Raw genomic sequence first — 4,629 nt, forward strand, 5'->3', positions numbered from 1 at the left:
AGTTCCATCCACGTCGTTGCAAATGGCAAGATCTCATTCCTTTTGATGGCTGCATAATATTCCATTGTGTATATATACCACATCTTCTTTATCCATTCATCTGTCGATGGACATCTTGGCTCTTTCCACAGTTTGGCTATTGTGGACATTGCTGCTATAAACATCGGGGTGCACGTACCCTTTTGGATCCCTACTTTTGTATCTTTGGGGTAAATACCCAGTAGTGCAATTGCTGGATCACATGGTAGCTCTATTTTCAACTTTTTGAGGAACCTCCATACTGTTTTCCAGAGTGGCTGCACCAGCTCGCATTCCCACCAACGGTGTAGGAGGGTTCCCCTTTCTCCGCATCCCCGCCAACATCTGTCGTTTCCTGACTTGTTAATTTTAGCCATTCTGACTGGTGTGAGGTGGTATCTCATTGAGGTTTTCATTTGGATTTCTCTGATGCCAAGCGATATTGAGCACTTTTTCATGTGTCTGTTGGCTATTTGGATGTCTTCTTTGGAAAAATGTCTGTTCATGTCTTCTGCCCATTTCTTGATTGGATTCTTTGTACTTTGGGTGTTGAGTTTGATGAGTTCTTTATAGATTTTGGATACTAGCCCTTTATCTGATATGTCATTTGCAAATATCTTCTCCCATTCTGTCGGTTGTCTTTTGGTTTTGTTGACTGTTTTCTTTGCCGTGCAAAAGCTTTTTATCTTGATGAAGTCCCAATAGTTCATTTTTGCCCTTGCTTCCCTTGCCTTTGGGGATGTTTCTAGGAAGAAGTTGCTTCAGCTGAGGTCAAAGAGGTTGCTGCCTGTGTTCTCCTTTAGGATTTTGATGGACTCCTGTCTCACATTGAGGTCTTTCAACCATTTGGAGTCTATTTTTGTGTGTGGTGTAAGGAAATGGTCCAGTTTCATTCTTCTGCATGTGGCTATCCAATTTTCCCAACACCATTTGTTGAAGAGACTGTCTTTTTTCCATTGGACATTCTTTCCTGCTTTGTCAAAGATGAGTTGACCATAGAGTTGAAGGTCCATTTCTGGGCTCTCTATTCTGTTGCATTCATCTATGTGTCTGTTTTTGTGCCAGTACCATGCTGTCTTGATGATGACAGCTTTGTAATACAGCTGGAAGTCCGGAATTGTGATGCCGCCAGCTTTGCCCTTTTTTTTCAACATTCCTCTGGCTATGCGGGGTCTTTTCTGGTTCCATATAAATTTTAGGATGATTTGTTCCATTTTTTTGAAAAAAGTGGATGGTATTTTGATGGGGATTGCATTGAATGTGTAGATTGCTCTAGGTAGCATTGACATCTTCACAATATTTGTTCTTCCGATCCATGAGCATGGAACGTTTTTCCATTTCTTTGTGTCTTCCTCAATTTCTTTCATGAGTATTTTATAGTTTTCTGAGTACAGATCCTTTGTCTCTTTGGTTAGATTTATTCCTAGGTATCTTATGGTTTTGGGTGCAATTGTAAATGGGATCGACTCCTTAATTTCTCTTTCTTCTGTCTTGTTGTTGGTGTATAGGAATGCCACTGATTTCTGTGCATTGATTTTATCCTGCCACTTGACTGAATTCCTGTATGAGTTCTAGCAGTTTTGGGGTGGAGTCTTTTGGGTTTTCCACATAAAGTATCATATCATCTGCAAAGAGTGAGAGTTTGACTTCTTCTTTGCCAATTTGGATGCCTTTTATTTCTTTTTGTTGTCTGATTGCTGTGGCTAGGACTTCTAATACTATGTTGAATAGCAGTGGTGATAGTGGACATCCCTGCCGTGTTCCTGACCTTAGGGGGAAAGCTCTCACTTTTTCCCCATTGAGAATGATATTCGCTGTAGGTTTTTCATAGATGGCTTTTATAATATTGAGGTATGTACCCTCTATGCCTATACTCTGAAGAGTTTTGATCAAGAAAGGATGCTGTACATTGTCAAATGCTTTTTCTGCATCTATTGAGAGGATCATATGATTCTTGTTCTTTCTTTTGTTAATGTATTGTATCACATTGATTGATTTGCAGATGTTGAACCAACCTTGCAGCCTAGGGATAAATCCCACTTGGTCGTGGTGAATAATCCTTTTAATGTACTGTTGGATCCTATTGGCTAATATTTTGGTGAGGATTTTTGCATCCATGTTCATCAGGGATATTGGTCTGTAATTTTCCTTTTTGATGGGGTCTTTGTCTGGTTTTGGGATCAAGGTAATGCTGGCCTCATGAAATGAGTTTGGAAGTTTTCCTTTCATTTCTATTTTTTGGAACAGTTTCAGAAGAATAGGTATTAATTCTTCTTGAAATGTTTGGTAGAATTGCCCTGGGAAGCCATCTGGCCCTGGGCTTTTGTTTTTTGGGAGATTTTTGATGACTGCTTCAATTTCCTTAGTGGTTATAGGTCTGTTCAGGTTTTCTATTTCTTCCTGGTTCAGTTTTGGTAGTTGATACATCTCTAGGAATGCATCCATTTCTTCCAGGTTATCTAATTTGCTGGCATAGAGTTGCTCCTAATATGTCCTTATAATTGCTTGTATTTCTTTGGTGTTGGTTGTGATCTCTCCTCTTTCATTCATGATTTTGTTGATTTGGGTCATTTCTCTTCTCTTTTTGATAAGTCTGGCCAGGGGTTTATCAATCTTGTTAATTCTTTCAAAGAACCAGCTCCTAGTTTCGTTGATCTGTTCTACTGTTCTTTTAGTTTCTATTTCATTGATTTCTGCTCTGATCTTTATTATTTCTCTTCTCCTGCTGGGTTTAGGCTTTATTTGCTGTTCTTTCTCCAGCTCCTTTAGGTGGAGGGTAGGTTGTGTACTTGAGACCTTTCTTGTTTCTTGAGAAAGGCTTGTATTGCTATATACTTTCCTCTTAGGACTGCATTTGCTGCATCCCAAAGATTTGAAGAGTTGTGTTTTCATTTTCATTGGTTTCCATGTATTTTTTTAATTCTTCTTTAATTTCCTGGTTGACCCATTCACTCTCAGTAGGATGCTCTTTAGCTTCCATGTATTTGAGTTCTTTCCGACTTTCCTCTTGTGATTGAGTTCTAGTTTCAAAGCATTGTGGTCTGAAAATAGGCAGGGAATGATCCCAAACTTTTGGTACCTGTTGAGACCTGATTTATGACCTAGGATGTGATCTATTCTGGAGAATGTTCCATGGGGACTAGAGAAGAATGTGTATTCCGTTGCTTTGAGATGGAATGTTCTGAATATGTCTGTGAAGTCCATTTGGTCCAGTGTGTCATTTAAAGTCTTTATTTCCTTGTTCATCTTTTGCTTAGACGATCTGTCCATTTCAGTGAGGGGGTGTTAAAGTCCCCCACTATTATTGTATTGTTGTCGATATGTTTCTTTGCTTTTGTTATTAATTGCCTTATATAATCGGCTGTTCCCATGTTAGGGGCATAGATATTTACAATTGTTAGATCTTCTTGTTGGATAGATCCTTTAAGTAGGATATAATGTCCTTCCTCATCTCTTATTACAGTCTTTGGTTTAAAATCTAATTTGTCTGATATAAGGATTGCCACCCCAGCTTTCTTTTGGTGTCCATTAGCATGGTAAATGGTTTTCCACCCCCTCACTTTCAATCTGGGGGTGTCTTTGGGTCTAAAATGAGTCTCTTGCAGACAGCATATCGATGGGTCTTGTTTTTTAATCCAGTCTGATAGCCTGTGTCTTTTGATTGGGGCATTTAGCCCATTCACATTCAGGGTAACTATTGAAAGATAGGAATTTAGTGCCATTGTATTGCCTGTAAGGTGACTGTTACCGTATATTGTCTGTGTTCCTTTCTGGTCTATGTTGCTTTTAGGCTCTCTCTTTGCTTAGAGGACCCCTTTCAAGATTTCCTGTAGGGCTGGTTTTGTGTTTGCAAATTCCTTTAGTTTTTGTTTGTCCTGGAAGCTTTTTATCTCTCCTTCTATTTTCAATGACAGCTTAGCTGGATATAGTATTCTTGGCTGCATATTTTTCTCATTTAGTGCTCTGAATATATCCTGCCAGTCCTTTCTGGCCTGCCAGGTCTCTGTGGATAGGTCTGTTGCCAATCTAATGTTTCTACCCTTGTAGGTTACATATCTCTTCTCCCGAGCTGCTTTCAGGATTTTCTCTTTGTCTGTGAGACTCGTAAGTTTTACTATTAGATGTCGGGGTGTTGACCTATTTTTATTGATTTTGAGAGGGGTTCTCTGTGCTTCCTGGATTTTCATGCCTGTTTCCTTCCCCAAACTAGGGAAGTTCTCTGCTATAATTTGCTCCATTATACCTTCTGCCCTCTCTCTCTTTCTTCCTCTTCTGGGATCCCAATTATTCTAATGTTGTTTCGTCTTATGGTATCACTTATCTCTCGAATTCTGCCCTCGTGATCCAGTAGTTGTTTATCTCTCTTTTTCTCAGCTTCTTTATTTTCCATCATTTCATCTTCTATATTACTGATTCTCTCTTCTGCCTCATTTATTCTAGCAGTTAGCGCCCCCATTTTTGATTGCACCTCATTAATAGCCTTTTTGATTTCTACTTGGTTGGATTTTAGTTCTTTTACTTCTCCAGAAAGGGTTTCTCTAATAACTTCCATATTTTTTTCAAGCCCAGCTAGTATCTTTAAAGTGATGATTCTGAACTCTAGATCTGACA

The sequence above is a fragment of the Neomonachus schauinslandi genome, chromosome 4 (genome assembly GCF_002201575.2).
Source record: "Neomonachus schauinslandi chromosome 4, ASM220157v2, whole genome shotgun sequence".
Lineage (NCBI taxonomy): Eukaryota > Metazoa > Chordata > Mammalia > Carnivora > Phocidae > Neomonachus > Neomonachus schauinslandi.